The following is a 17,003-nucleotide window of genomic DNA, read 5'->3' on the forward strand; positions in this document are numbered from 1 at the left end:
TTAGTCGTCCAAAGAGTTCTTTGAGTGTTCATGATTCTTTATAGAACCATTTTCTTAACTAAAGAATCCTTGAAATCTTTTAAGTGTGCACATAAAACATCTATGGGACGTTTAATCCTGTGTTAGTTTGTGCCCCACTCACCTCTAGTCTTACAACATTCTGGTTATGAGAAACGTAAGATATATGAACTACATTTAAGATGCTTTAACTTCCCAAAATAGCATTTTTCTTCATTGTTCTACGTTCCTTTATCTCCATCGCTCCATTACAGCCCTCAGTAGTTTAAAAAGTGCAACTAAATTGGTGAAAGCAAGCACAAAAAAAGTGAGTGGTTGGCATTTTAGCATCCACACCTGCTTTCATTTCAGTAAGGTTACTCCTATAACGTTATTGCTAATGTCTGCATGGTGATATACATGATAATATACCAACATAATAATAATAATAATAATAATAATAACAATAATAATAATAATGAAAAGCTCCAGTAGAGTAGGTGTAGCTGCTCAGCGCTGCTGAGTGCAGTCAGATTAATCACACTCAAAATCAATTTAACCCTTCTTGCATGTTCAGTTAAACCCTGGAACACTGTGAAAATCCCTCGTAGTGCTACGTTAATGTAGTTAATCGCAGAAGTGATCCTGCGTGATTATTCGTAGAGCAAGATGATGTACTCAGATTGGAACTTCTTCCAGACTTCCGTCCACCTGTGAGCTCCACAGCCGCAAAGAATAAATCTGTACAGTCAAACTGCAACAACATGGTGTCATTTCTGTTGATTTTATTGTGAAATACGATGTAAAAAAACATGTAAATTGTCATTTTTGGTGTGATCAGCTTTTGGTTCTCATGTGTGAAGAGCTGTGAAATGTTTCCGTTTCATTTTACTGGGTTTTGATGGAGCAGGTTGTGATTTTTACTTTAGCAGGATTTCATGGAGCAGTTATGCAACATTAATTGAATTTGTCATAATTCAGTCTGTGCAGTACATAAAGATGCCAGAAAGGGTTCTTTGTGCAATGCTCTAGAAGAATCACTTTTGGATCCCTAAAGAACCTTTCAGTGGGTTGTTCTTTAGAGAATCTTTAGAGAGTGTGAAGAACCTTTTTTTAAAGTTTATAGGACCTAAACTTCATGTAAAGGTTGTGAAAAGAACCTTTGAATTGGTAAAGAACCTGTATGTTGCCTTTGTAAAACCGTTTTTTGGTTCCCTAAATAATCTTCCAATGGATGGTTCTTTAGAGAACCTTTTTTGTTAGGGATATATGTAAGTGTGAATAATCTCTCTAAGGTTTATAGAACCTCTGCACTCTTGAAGTTGGTTCTTCATGGATTATTTAGTGAAGTGAATGGTTCTGTTTAGAACCATGAGTTCTATATAGAAGCATTTCATGCTTAAATGGATCTTTGCATGGTGAAATCGTTCTTCAGATTGATGGAGAATGTGTTGTATATGGTTCTGTGTAGAACCTTTTTGATAATGGTTCTATATGGATAGGCCTTTAGAGAACCAGTTTTGTTAGGGAGGTGCATAAGTGAAGAACTTTTAGTTTTTAGAACCACTTAATATAAAGGTTTAGAAAGAACCCTTGAATTGTTTTTTTGCCTTAAAAGAACCATTTTTGGTTCCCTAAAGAACCTTCCAATGGATGGTTCTTTAGAAAACCATTTTTGTTAGGCAGATATGTGAGTGTGAAAAATCTTTCTAAAGTTTATCGAACCTCCACAGTCTAAAAAAAAAAGGCTGGTTCTGCAAGGGTTTTTTAGTGAAGTGAATGGTTCTGTTTAGAACCATGAGTTCTCTATAGAACCATTTAATGCGTAAATGGATCTTTTTCAAGGTAAAATGGTTTTTCAAATTGATGGAGAATGTGTTGTATATGGTTCTGTATAGAACCTTTTTGATAATGGTTCTGTATGGATGGTTCTTTAATAAAGAACATTTTTTTACAGTTTATAGAACCTCTACTTAGGAAATGTTCTAGGAAGAACCATTAAATTAGTATAGAAGCTTTGTATTAAAAGTTTTTTTAGGTTCTTTAAGCTTTTAAAAGATTCTTCACATTCACAAATCTTTTTCAAACAAGGTTCTTTAGGGAATCCGAAAGTGGTTCTTCTACTGCATCACTTACAGAACCTTTTGCTTAAATTAAAATGGAATTATTGCATTTTTTTTATCAGTCTTTAAAAAAAATTATGTTAAAATGTAGCATAATTTTAACAATATAGTTAATAAAAACAAAAAATAAACAAACCTATATAAAATGTAGATACAATATTAGTAATAAAGATGTGAAAAATAACAATTTAGCATAATTGTAATAATACCTTTAGTAATATAAAAAGTAATAAACATAAAATACAACAAAAATAATCAATATTATTGTTTACAATGATAATATTATTTCCAGTGATAAAATTTTAAGAATAATCAAAACGTTATAAAATGTTATAAGAAACATTTAGCAAAATACAGACAAGCCAGGAAAACAAAGCAAAACAAACAAAACATCCTCTGGGTGCTTAAAACTGTGTTCAGTTTAGTTCAGTTTTGTATGAACTGAATTCTATGACAAATATGGTGTTATTATTAAAAACATTGCCTCTATTCAGCTTATAAACAGAAGGTGTGCTTTAAGTTTAGGCCGCGTTGTTAGCGTTAAAATCCTCAGGAGCTGTTTGGTTTTTAAATACGTTCTCAGTGTAAATCTGTGCTGCTGCTGTCAGAAAGCACAGGTCATGTTTCTGAGTTCAGTGAAAATGAGCTGAACTGCTGAATTCTGAATTCTGAACTCCACCAGAAGGTGTCAGTGTTGGCCTTCATACACGCGTCTGAGCACTGAGCGTAAAATTCAGTCACAGACTGTCTTTGAGATGCATAACATCCTTCTTTAATACACACTAAAGATGGCTCTTTAAGAAAATGGTTCTATATAGAACTCAAAGAACGCTTTGCGTCATTAAAGGCTTCTTTGCATCATGAATGGTGCTTCAGATTGATGGAGAATGGTTCTGTATAGAACCTTTTTGAAAAGGGTTCTATATAGTACCAAAAACGTTCTTCTGTTCTAAAAAGCCTGACATCACACTTAAAAACTGATGGTTCTTCAAGAGTTCTTTAATAAAGAAAATGTTTCTACATAGAACCATGAACACTCAAAGAACCCCTTCCATGATTAAAGGGCTCTTTGCATCATGAAAAGTTCTCCCGATTGATGGAGAACATGCTGTAGATGTTCTAAAGGGAACCATTTTGAAATATAGCACCAAAAAAAGTTCTTCTATTGTAACAAGCCTGATATCGCACTTAAAAAAAACATGGTTCTTCAAGGGATCTTTAGTAAAGAAAATGGTTCTATTTAGAACCAACTCAAAGAACCCTTTGCATGGTTAAAGGCTTCTTTGCATCATGAAAGCGTTCTTCAGGTTGATGGAGAATGTGCTGTACATGTTTCTGTACATGTTTCTGTATTTGAAAATGGTTCTATATAGCACCCAAAAGGGTTCTTCTATTATAACAAGCCTGACATCGTAACAACAGAAGAACCCTTTTCGGTGCGACATAAAACCCTTTCCAAAAAGGTTCTGTATAGAACCATCTACAGCAGATTAGTACACATTCTCCATCAATCTGAAAAAACCCTTTATGATGCAAATAACACTTCAATCGTGCAAAGGGTTCTTTGAGTGCCTATGGTTCTATGTAGAAGCATTTTCTTTACTAAAGAACCCTTGATGAACACTTTTTAAGTGTGTAGTTCTAACAGCACAGGTGTTTTATGCTTGAGAAAACATCTCTGTGATTGCGAAACATGACGATAGAGCTTAGTTTTAGGGGTGTTGGGGGTTTTGATAGACCTGAATAACAGATGAAAATGACATAAAACAAAGGAAGTAGCTTTCTTATCTATAAATGTGCTCTCTGACAAGTTAACGTATACAATACTGTTCCCATTGGTGATGTTTTAAGAGACAAAAATAGAGCAAAACAGCCCAAAACAAGCAGCACTAAGGATGCATTAGTAAAGTTAACTGTAGGGGTTGTTTGATACAGTGCTGTGCTAAAGTCTTAGGCAGCCAAGAACCTCGTTTAGACTGTTTATCTGGACAGTAAGTGAGTTTTTGCCTTTAAAATGCTGTATAACACTAGAATAAATGGAATTAAACATAAACACAGTAGAACAGAACAAGAATGTGTTGTTTGGAGTGAAGTTCAGAGTCAAAGTCAGCTTGATTATTACTTCTTTTTATCACAGATGATGATTCTCCAGGACATGGTGCTAGATTTAACATAGAACAGCAGCAGAAGGACGATAAATACTGTGAATACAGCCAAACTGTACAAGCTCTTCTGTACAGTAAAAACACACTAAAAAAAAAGGCTCTTCAAGGGTCTGTATAGAACCATGAACGATTAAAGAACCCTTTGCACGATTAAAGGCTTCTTTGCCTCATGAAATGGTGCTTCAGATTGATGGAGAATTTGCTGTAGATGGTTCTGTATAGAGCCTTTTTGAAAAGGGTTCTATATAGCAAGGGATTCTTCTATTATAACAAGCCTGACATGGTAACAATAGAGGAACTCTTTTTGGTGCTACATAAAACCCTTTTCAAAAAGGTTATACATATAATAAAGGCTATAGAACCATCTACAGCACATTTTCCATCAATCTGAAGAACGATTTCATGATGCAAACAACCCGTTTAATCATGCAAGAGTTCTTTGAATATTCATGGTTCTATATAGAACCATTTTCCTGACTGAAGAACCCTTGAAGAACCATCTTTTTAAATGTATACAGCCGAGTGCTTGCAACAATAAACAGTATATGTAAATTTTTTTTGTAAAAATCATAGAGCTGCAGATTTATACCCACAGAAACTGGAATCAAGGTAAGAAACGTTTGTGAGTGAAATAAATTAGTCGTCGTTATACACCGTGCGTATATCACTGTTAGCTGTTAGCTTACAGACTGTCTGAAGTAGGCCAAGTGATGACTATCTATCTCACTATTCTACCCCATAAACTGGGGTTGTATACGGTTCTATATGGATGGTTCCTTAGAGAACCTTTTTTACTAGGGAGATGTGTGAAACTTTTTTTTTAAAGTTTATAGAACCTGCACTTAATGGAAAGGTTCTGGGAAGAACCATTAAAGCAGTATAGAACCTTTGTCTTATGGTTCTTTAAGCTTTTAAAAGATTCTTCACATTCACAAATCTTTTTCAAACAAGGTTCTTTAAGGAATCAAAAGTGGTTCTTCTAAAGCATCACCTGAAGAACATAATTCCGTTTTTTAAAAATGTATTTATTTAAAAATAAATGTTAAATGTAGCTTAATTTTAATAATTTAATAATATAGTTAATAAAAACAAATAATAAACTAACGTACATAAAACGTATACACAGTATTAAAAAAAAGATGTGAAATTTTGAAAAATCGGAATTCCCCTTTACTCACACAGAACACTCAGAATGTGTGGTTTATTTGTATTTACAGCTCAGATTAATGTGTCTGTAAACTGTAACAGTAGTATATCATAGTGCAGGTGAATGTAGATCGTAAAGACATGATCAGCATGTAAATATGTGATTAATCGGAAGTAATGAGGATGAATCTGAGACACATTGAGTCGTGTTTGTGTGGAAAATGCTGGGCTGGTTTAACAGTTTAGTGCTGGTTCAAATGCTGTATTTAATGCAGGCGGGATAGAAATGTAAATGTTCTCTCTTTAGCTGGCAGAATGAAAGCGTGTGCCTGGCTGCATCGCTTTACCCCCCAATCACTCTACAGCAGGGGCTCGGCGCTCTCCAGAGACGGACAGAGTGAGTGAGGACGAGTGGGATGCGCATGCTTGAGCTTGAGTTCCTCCACTGAGTCTTTACCACGGTAAAAAAAAACACTACCCTAACCTTAACCCCAGCCACCAGCCACTAAACACTCATGTCTTCATCAAACTGGAGGATTTGTATGAAGCATAGTATCAAAATTAAAATGAAAATGTAATATATAAATGGCAATGAATTTGTGTTTGCATTTAAATTTCCCACTCATACATGCAGTGTTGAGCTCAAAATCAAAATTCAATACAGCGATTTGCCATTTCATTTGCACAAATGAAGCTTTATTCAAATTAAAGTGTATTTCCAGAACTGCATGTTTATGCTTAATGTGATCATTGAATACTTGGGTCAAAATGATCATTTATCTTATGTGTATTTTCACTCTCTAATAATGCATTTAAATTGCGTTATCTGAAAGAACACCAAGCTAGAAAGAGGGCAAAATTCATACGTAAATATAACACAGTGCCTTTCCTCTTCACAATTACATAGTCTCACCTGCTGCAGTCATTCTGTGTCAAAATACCTTTGCAAATGCATTCAACCAGATTGTGTTTTCATTTTCATGGTCTTTCCAACCTGTCAATCTGTCAGTCACCCTTTATTTATTTGATCTGCACTCAAAATAAACATTACGTTTAAGAAAAATATAAGAAAATGTATATTTAACAGAAAATTTCACAACTAAATAGATATTTTTCATTGTTCAGTGTGTCCACTGAATGTAAGTTAAAGACCGAATGAGATTGAGTTTCACTGTTAATCTGCCGCTGCTCTTTGAATGCGTCTGTGCTTTTTTTCATCATCATTCAGATTATTAAGTGTTAGCTTTTGACGCTTCATTGTAGACCTATTTAATCTGTTGTTTTTTCATCTTTTGGCCCAAAAGCAAAAGTGGCACTCACAACCATTTTCATCATCTCTTCATGTTATGTTATGTTTAAAAACCCAACAAAAAAGCATATGTTTACTCTTATTAGTTTAATGCAGTTTATATCAATAGTAAAGTCATTTTTCCTTTTTCCCTTAGTTGAGTTTCATAAATGTTATCATCTCCATGATTACAAAAACCCAAAACCTACCCATAAATTTACTCCTATTAGTTTAAATGTGTTTTAATCAATGCTAAAGTAATTTCCCGCTTTTTTCCCCACTTCTCTTTTAGTATTTTATCATATCTACAGTCTGTGCTGTTGTGCTCTTCTGTAATTGTGTAATAATGGCTGCTATTGATTTGCAGGTTCTGTAAAATTCATGACGCTCAGATGTCACAAGACCGTCAGGTCCTGTTTTTCGGTCAGGCTCGGCTGACTTACGCTCTGAGGCTGAAGATCGTCCGTCACGGCAATCAGTGACAGAGAGTTGCTTCACTGATGAGGCCGTAATGACCAGCTGCCCACCGTGTTGTACACAGCTTCCCAGGACCATTTGCAGGGTTTTAGTTGTTGTTCTTGTCTTGGGTAAATCTTTAACACTCTTTTGGCAACATCTACAGTCATGTGCATTCCGTAATTAGCCTTGTTCAAAGTTTAGAAATGTTATGGAGAAAAACAGCTGAGTTAATATTTAGCTTTGGGTTGGTCAAGAGTTAAGTCCATATGTTCTGCTTTAGTTTTGCACTGGAGCTAAGAAGCTTATGTATCTTATGAGTAATGCCAGCTTATGTTTTTCCTGTCTAAATGGTCATTTAATTGCAAGTTATTCATTTTTCAATGTCAGGAAAAAAGCAGAAAATATATTTAGCTGAAAATTGCACAGAAGCCTCAACAACTAAATACATGCATATATATTTCAGTGTTCAGTCTGTCCACTCGTTACCTTGATTACAGCTTCCATTCTTTTCTGGAGACTCACTTTCAGTTTCTCAAAGAAATCTGCAGACACACCTCCAAAGTTCAGTCTTAGAAATTGGTTGATCATCTTCTGAAGTAATCAAACACATTCAGTGATGTTGAGGTCTGGACTCTGGGGTGGTCAGGTGCATATATCCGCACCTTGAAAGTTCTTGGAAGTTCTTGGAAGTTGGTTTAAATTTCTGCTTCTCACAATCCAAATACAGGTGGGATGATTTTTATTAGACACATTACACATTAGCACTTTTCTGTCACTTAGTGCCAAAATCGTAATATAAATATGTTATTTTCTCTTTGTCAAACTGGCATGTTAAAAATCAATCAAAATTAAGAGGTGACTGGCTGCTTAGCACAATAGGCCATGTGTGTCAAAGTTCAAGAGGCTTTATTTGTTTTTCAACTATATTTCAGCTATATACACCGATCAGGCATAACATTAAGACCACCTCCTGTTTCTACGCTCATTGTCCATTTTATCAGCTCCACTTACTATATAGGTGCACTTTGTAGTTCTACAATTACAGACTGTAGTCCATCTGTTTCTCTGCATACTGCCCTGTTCTTCAGTGGTCAGGACCCCCATGGATCCTCACAGAGCAGGTACTATTTGGGTGGCGGAGCACTGCAGTAACAATGATGTGGTAAAATACTGTATACACCAAATAATCTGCTGCTAGAATATTGTATACACCAAATAATCGGGTACTAGAATACCATTTCAGCCAAATTATCGGCTGCTAGAATACTGTAGAGTACTGTATAAACCAAATTATCAGCTGCTAGAATAGTGTATACAGCAAATAATCTGCTGCTAGAATAAACCAAATTATCGGTTGCTAGAGTACTGCATCAACCAATTATTTGGTTTATACAGTATTCTAGCAGCTGATAATTTGGTTGATACCGTATTCTAGCTGTGGATTATTTGGTGTATACAGTATTCTAGCAGCCGATTATTTAGTTGATACATTATTCTAGCAGCCGATAATTTGATTGATACAGTATTCTAGCAGTGGATTATTTGGTGTATACAGTATTCTAGCAGTGGATTATTTGGTGTATACAGTATTCTAGCAGCCGATTATTTAGTTGATACATTAATCTAGCAGCCGATAATTTCATTGATACAGTATTCTAGCAGAGGATTATTTGGTTTATACAGTATTCTAGCAGAGGATTATTTGGTTTATACAGTATTCTAGCAGCCGATTATTTGGTTGATACAGTTTTCTAGCAGCGGAATAAAAGCTATGACATTTTGGTTCTGGTGCTCTTACCTGTGTCACATTGTTTACCTCATAAAACTACAATAGAAAGTGTCCGAAATCAACCGAAATCAAAATAATAAGCCGATATCTTGTTAGAAGCTCGATTGCTTGTTCCAATCTTGGCCGAATCAAAACATGACTAGTGTAAGTGTAGTTCTGGAGGAAAACGTAAACAATCGTAGTTTCCCAATTCTGACTGTGAGTGTCCTCTAGTAACAAAGGCGCGAATGATGCTTCTTTCTTCAGGCTTAATATTTGCGTATTAATGCCGATTTCCCACTGGATGACTCACATACAGCTGGTGGTGGGCCACTCCATCTTACTGTCTGAAATCCTCAACTGCATTTCATTCAGCGGAGCCGCGATTTGTGCGCATTATGTTAACTACTGTAGAGGGGAAACGTATTTAATTCATCATTGCATTCAGTGTGAATCTGAATAGCTGAATGTTTAACAGCCAGGAAATGACAGCAGGATGGTGTGGGCTGGAGAGACTCGCAGAGGGAGGAATTTTTACCTGTGCCTGTGTGTGTGTATGTATTTAGTGCTTTGTGGGGACTAGCTCAGGTACAGGTACTGGTCATGTGCTGGTCTGGTGCTGCCTTAGCTGGCCTCCCATCATGGGTCATGCTGGCTTTTCGGTCTCATTTTTTTGGATAGTCCACTCTAAACCCCTATAGATTATCTACAGATGTTCAAATTGTTAACAAACTATCTGTTGAAACTGTTCATTTTAGACAGTGGGTCTGGTTAGGGTTAGGATTTGGACCAGGGTGGGGGTTGGGTTAATGTTTTGGGTTAAGGTTTGTGGACCTGGTCTTTTGCACAGTACTGCAATTAGGTATTTACATTTGAATAGTGTAAAATGGGTTAAAGGGGAATTACACCACATCTTTAAAGTTTCTGCATAATTAAATGGTTAGGATGTAAACAGAGTCATTCAGAGTGGTTTGGTGTGAAACGCTCCATTATAGAGAAACTTACTGAGTCAGAATTGTTCACAGTGGTGGTGATAGGAACCAGACGTCCACCTCTAAAGGCTTCCTCACAGAAAGTTATTAAATGAATTGGTTATGAATACACTGCCTGATGTCTGAGACATCGTTTTATGATCGTTTTGTGAAAAAAAAAAATATAACCATTCATGGTGAAGGGGTGCATGCAGGATGTTGTGAGGCAAAATAGGCCCCAAAGAAAAGTAGTTTTGTTCACTATTTGACCATCACCAACATTTCATATAAAGACTCAACAGACACGTGTAGGTTCACTGATGGTTTTGGATATTAAATAAAATTGCTATATTTGTGTTGTGGTCATGGCGACCCCTGGTTCCCATCACCACCACTGTCAACAAATCTGAGTGAACCATTTCACATCAAACCACTCTGAATCACTTTTTTACATTATGCAGACATTTTGAAAACTTACCTTTAAAGTTAGCTTTGAGTTAGCATAGCACAGCAGCCTTTAGCTCCAGTCACACAGTGGCAGTGAACGGTAGTGTCCGACAAAGGCAGGAATACAAACCTGAGCATGTGTGAGAGTGTGTAGGTGTGTGTGGAGGGGATGTAATCAGTCGTTGAACCTCCCGGGCTGCGGAGCTCCGGTGACAAATTGAAAGTGTCTCAGTCTAGTTTATTGCCCTGATCAGGTCAAACGAAAAATATTGGAGGTCCGAGTGGGTAGACGGCGCCGTCCGCCGCAGACAAATGGACTGATCATTTCTTATTGAGAAACAATTCCTAAAAGGTAGTTTGGAGCGTGAGTGAGGGAAGCAGCGGGCTCGGAGCTTCAGCGCGGCCCGCCGCTCCCACCATGACCCCTTCCTCCGCCGCTGGAATTAAATGAATAGAGAGAGGGCGAGTTTCTGATGGCACAAATCCACCGCGCAGACACACCATTTGTTATGAACTAGGGGGCTCTGATGAAGTGTAGGGAGAGGGCTCCCTTTTTTATTTATTTATTTATTTATTTACTTATTTATTTATTTCCTTCCCCCTCTCTCTTCTCTCTTCTCCTCTCTCTTCCTCTCTCCCGGGCGAGGTACAAGGCCGGCCTTCAGGCTGCTACTCCTCAAATGGATGGAGGGAGGCGATTGAATTTTACACTCTCCTGCCTATGATTAATACCCACAGGGCTGTGGGCGACATGGGGCCAAAAAAAAAGTAGGGGGCTGGCTTGGAGCTAAGGAGCCACAAGGTGGCGCTCATAATCCACGGCTCTTTTCGATGCTCTTTTAAAGGAGTAGTTTGGCCTAAAATCACAGTTTGGTCTCTTGCTCCATTTGAAGTGTACAGAAATGGGCAAAAGCGTGGACACAGTTCAGACTTCTTGCTACTGTTTGTTGCCGTTCAGGGCTTTTTAGGGCATTTTTATATATAACCGTATGTCACACAGTGTCAGAAGTCTATTTGTGATTACTTAAAGGACCCATATAATTGAAAAAAAAAAACATTGTCCTGAATTTGTTTTTAAATAAGAGTTTGCTGTAGTACAGTTGTATGCAAATGTTTGAACCCCTTCTGCCAATTTTAGTACACTATTAAGCGTAACATATTGCAAAAATAAAACATTAACACCTTAAATGGGGTTTTATCACACACTTCTATAAGCTTTTTACATTAAGCTTTTTCTCCCCTTTTAAACCCATGATAAAACCTTATTTTAGATTACAGGTTTGATTGGGAGTGGAGAGGGCTCACAAGCTCAGCCAGTCTGCATTGAAGTCCCTGTAGTTACTGAATAATAAACCTTAGTATGTAATAAGTCTGGGATTGTAAAGGGTTAGATATTAAATGTGCTATAACTAAGCCACATTTTTTTGTCAAACCTTTTATGTTTTTCTTCCAAAGTGTTGAATTCAGAAAATAAAGAGTAATTGTGCGTTACAATGTGCGGAAGTGTGTTCTCAGAGGATGCGTTTAATTATTTTCTCTTACAAAATCAATGTCATTGACCAGGAGTGTGCAAACTTTTGCACACGACTCTATGTAAGCGCAGTTTCAGAACAGAGCTCATTTATATATGTTAGTCTTAAAGGCACAGCAGTAGCTCCAGCACAAAACTAAAGAAGCAACCTCAAAGGGGAATTCCACTATTTTTTTCAAAATTTCTGCCAAATTGAAACATTGAGAATAACAAAGAAGGTCATTAGTTTAGTGTGAAATGATTGATTGTAGAGACTCAGGTTTCTTTACAGTGGTGGTGATAGTAACCAGGGGTCACCAAGACTACAACACAAATATAGCCATTTTATTTACTATGCAAAACCACCACTGAACCCACACGTCTTTAAATGTAATGATGATGAAAACTGTGGAAAATTGAGTTTTGTTTGGGGACTATTTTGCCTGCATGTACCTCTTTGCCACAAATTTAAGAAAATGTTTTAGGCTCAAAACTGTCATAAAATCAGGCAGCATATTCATTAACATTTCATGTACTCACTTTCTGTGAGGGAGCTTTTAGAGGTGGACGTCTGGTTCCTATCACCACCACTGTGAACAATTCTGACTTATCTAGAATGGAGCATTTCACACCAAACCACTCTGAATGACTTTGTTAATCTTAGCCATGTGAAGTTATATACATTTTTAAAATATCTGTGGAATTCCCTTTTAAGGATGGCAAACAGATCTTTGCAATAAGGGTTAAAATATGATTTTTTGCTGAACTATTCCTTTAAAACCAGTCCTCCCTTTCACATCCAGGTGGACGTTAATAAAAGATCTGCCCCCTCCTTATTCGTTTCATGGCGTATTTCTCAGAATGCTGCTCTAGTGTAGCGGGCAGTAAATGTCAGTTTATCACTTAACCCATTGTAAAAGGGTTGAAAGGTCTAATAAAACTCCAGTGAGGCGGCATTACCCGACTGTATAACTGATGTTTACAGCTTAGCTTTGGTATTCAGGGCCTACTTGTGAAAGCTAAGGTACGGCTATGAAATAGTTCTGTCTTTACAGTATGTTTATAACCGGCCCTTCATTATGGAAATGCTTTTGGTTATTTTTACACCTCAGTCTTTTCATCACCTTAAACCTCTTAAAGTGTAAGAGCCTCTGCAGCACTGTGCAAAAGTTTTAGACACCTGAGAAAAGCTATTTATCTGGGCAGTAAGTATCTGTTTCCAGACCTCTCTTCAAGGAATTAATTGTAGGTGCCATCCAGTGCCTAGTTTGTCTAATCAGTGCTGCATTAAATTAGATCAGCTGTGCTGGTAATGGAATTGAACAGATCTGTTGAATGGTTAAGGATGTCCAGGAAACATCTGGAACCAAACTTGGTTCTTCAAACAGCTCAGCTACTTCTTTGAAAATAAGATATTCTCATTACTTTACCTAATTTATGTTTGTTTGCATGTACTCCAATGATATTCGGTGGATTTATGAACAAAAACACTGTTATTGCAAAGAAAATGGTTTTAAATCAGGCATCTTAAACTCAAATTACATGGAGGCCACTAGCCAGGTGGTCTTCTCCATGGGGGTGGGGGGGCACTAGGTGAAGAAAATGCAGGGAAAAAACTACACACATATAGACTCATTATGAACTATTCTGCTGCAGCAAGAAACATTATTATTAGTACAATGTATAGTAGACCATATATATATATATATATATATATATATATATATATATATATATATATATATATATATATAGTGTCGAATGGGGTGGATGATATGGCTAATGATATGATAATAAACCTACAACTGCAGTTTTCTAAACTAAACAGGCCTAATTATGCTCACTTCATAATGAAACATTAGTTAGTCAGTTTTCTTTAAATACAGACATTATCCACAATATATTCAGAAAAGTGTATTGTGACAAAAGTTATCATGAGAATATTAAATATTGTCATATTGCCCTTTGCTTGTGTTGAATAAACATTCTAGTGTTGAATTAAATCAAGTGAACTCATATTAAACAGTAGAATTAGGATTATGTTCCTGCTGGTAAGTTATGTGAGTGAAATGCAATGGAGGGCAGTTAATTCTGTGCTCCGAGTGAGACTGTTTGATAATTACAGTCACTTTTTAATTCTGTCATGCTGAATCTTATACTGTGTCATGAATTAATTCACAAAGGCAGATTTAACTATCAGTATAAATTAGAATAATAACTAGCTAAATTGCAGTTCTTCAACATAAGCACCAGCCTGAGCTAAAGTTACGTTGAGTGACCAGCTGCAGTGTCTGGTGGGTGAAGTAAATTTAGCCATCAAATGTAAATATTTAGCTACAGAATAAAAGATGTGTATAATTTTTGGGCTGATTTAATTGTGAACATGTTTTTCAGACTTTGAGTTTACACAACAGTTTACACAACAGTTCCTCACTCTCAGAACTGCAGAAGTTGCACATTAGCCTTATGATTAATAACTGAGTAATAAGCCTGGATGTGAACTTTCCTCATTTACTGTAGGAAAAGTCTTTAGACCGGGCCATGCTTCTTTGGTCTTTGACCCCATGGCATCTAAACACACACACACACACACACACGTACACACACACGTGTTGTCCTAAGATCCGCTCAGCCTGAGTGTGGAAGAAGGAAAGCGGAAATGAGTGAGTGCTTTAGAAATGAGAGGATCAATACGGGCCTCAGCGCCTTAGCCTGGAGACACTGACTGGTTTAATTTTGCATAAATATTGCAGAGTGGCAGAGTGGGACATGTGTCTGTGTTTGTTTTCATACATTTTCAGGACGGACTTTGTAGTAAAACCATAGGGATAAATAAATATATATATATATATATATATATACACACACACACACACACACACACACATGCCACATCTTTACAATGGAGGCCCAATTAATGGTCATTATTGTTTACAAATGTACATCGCTGCTGTCGGAACAAAACCTCCTACCTCTAAAATGGTAACTTTTAACGTAAGTCAAAGGAACTAGACTTTCCAAGTGATGTTGAACTGTTTCTTTTGGTCCATTCTTCATGAAATTTACACACAATGTAAAGGACAACAGGCATTTTCATATTATGTCAAAAACTAAATAACAACAAAAATGGAGAAACAAGGTTTTGCTCCGACAGCTGCGATATACAATATTAACCACTTAAATTATTAATAATATTTACCTAACCATTAAGGAAAAGTTTATACATCACACAGTAGCAGCAATGTGTAACCATTTAAAACAGATAAAAAAGAATGTAGATGATTAATTCTTGCTTATTCGTTGTATTTATGCAGCGAAGTAAATGCTTAACATTTCAAATTTTACACTCTGAGTTCTGAGTGTAAAATAACTCATTTTTAACAAGCTTTAATGAATGATTAGATTTCTACAACTGGAAATAAGTAGTGATTATTTGTGTTTTATTTAGTTAATAGTTAATAATTCAAGGTATTTAGTAATGTGTATGTAACTATTTACTCATTATTACTGTTGCATAATTATAAAGATGCTGTTTACTCAGATCTATGTGAGTGTGTGTGTGTGTGTGAGTGTGTGTATGTATACAGTCCCATTTCCAAAAAAGTTGGGTCGCTGTAAGAACGGTAAATAAAAACAAAATGCAATGATGTGCAGATCATTTGAACCCTATATTTTGCTGAAAATTGTACAAAAACAACATATCAAATGTTGAAACAGAGAAATTTTATTGTTTTTTTTAAATATTTGCCCATTTTGAATTTGATGCCACGTTCCAAAATAGTTGGGACGGGGCAACAAAAGGCTGGTAAAGTTGTGTAATTCTAAAAAAAACACCTGGTGGTTGATTGGCAACAGGTCAATAACATGATTAGGTATGAAATGAGCATTTCAGAGAGGCTGAGTCTTTCAGAGTAAAGATGGGGAGGAGTTCAAAAGCAAAAGGAGTTTGCTTTTATCCAGAAAGTGGCGTTTCACTCCACTTGCTTTTTCTCATCTTTCAATTTCCTCCTTTGAGTACCATGCTGTCACTGTATCCTTCCCCACTAAACTCCACATCATTGTCCTTTATCGTCCTCCTTCTCCTCTAGGCTACTTCGTTGATGAGTTAGACACTCTTCTGAGTCTCTTCCCCATCGACGGAACCCCACTCATACTCTTGGGTGACTTCAACCTGCCATCGGACAAACTGCAGTCATCCGGCCTGTTACCACTGCTGTCATCCTTCGACCTCTCCCTCAACCAGACTTCTCCGACGCACAGAGCAGGCAACACTTTGGACCTGATTTTCACCAGACCTACCTCCACGCTGGATGTCACAGTAACTCCCCTTCACTGCTCTGATCACCACTTCCTATCTTTCTCACTTCTCCTACCTGCTGCTCCTGTCCATTCCACTCCTTCACGCTCCTCTCGACGCAACCTGCACTCCACTCCTCCCTCCTCTTTCGTCTCAACTATCCTGACCACTCTTCCCCATCCTGATTCATTTTCTTCTTTCTCACTGGACACAGCTACAGATGCTTTCCTTTCTTCACTCTCATCTGCAATTAATTTTCTGTGTCCTCTCTCCTCCAGGCCAGCAAGATCTTCCCCACCTGCCCCCTGGCTGACAGGTGTCCTGCGCAGCAACCGGCAAGAACTAAGGAAGGCTGAGAGAAGGTGGCGGAAATCCCAGCTCGACTCGGATCTTCACTCCTACCAATCTCTACTTCCCAAGTTCTCACTCGAAGTTACTGCTGCAAAGTCATCCTTCTACAGAGGGAAACTGGAAGCATCAGCATCTGATCCACGCAAGCTTTTCAGCATTTTCTCCTCTCTCCTCAACCCTCCTCCTCCCCCTCCACCCTCTTCTCTCACTCCTGAGGATTTTGTCACCTTCTTTGAGGAGAAGGTCGATAGAATCCGCCAGTCTTTTCCCTCTGTCCCCACTCCTTTCACTAGACCTCCTTCTCTCGTTCTCAATCCCTTAAACTGTTTTTCTTCTCTTTCCACAGACGCTGTCCTTCAACTGATCAAATCCAGTAACCCAACCACCTGCCCACTGGATCCCATTCCATCTGCATTGTTCCAGTCAATCTCCAAGGATCTACTGCCCTTCATCACTTTTCTCATTAACAAGTCCTTGTCAT

The sequence above is a fragment of the Colossoma macropomum genome, unplaced genomic scaffold (assembly GCF_904425465.1).
Source record: "Colossoma macropomum unplaced genomic scaffold, Colossoma_macropomum, whole genome shotgun sequence".
NCBI classification, from domain to species: domain Eukaryota; kingdom Metazoa; phylum Chordata; class Actinopteri; order Characiformes; family Serrasalmidae; genus Colossoma; species Colossoma macropomum.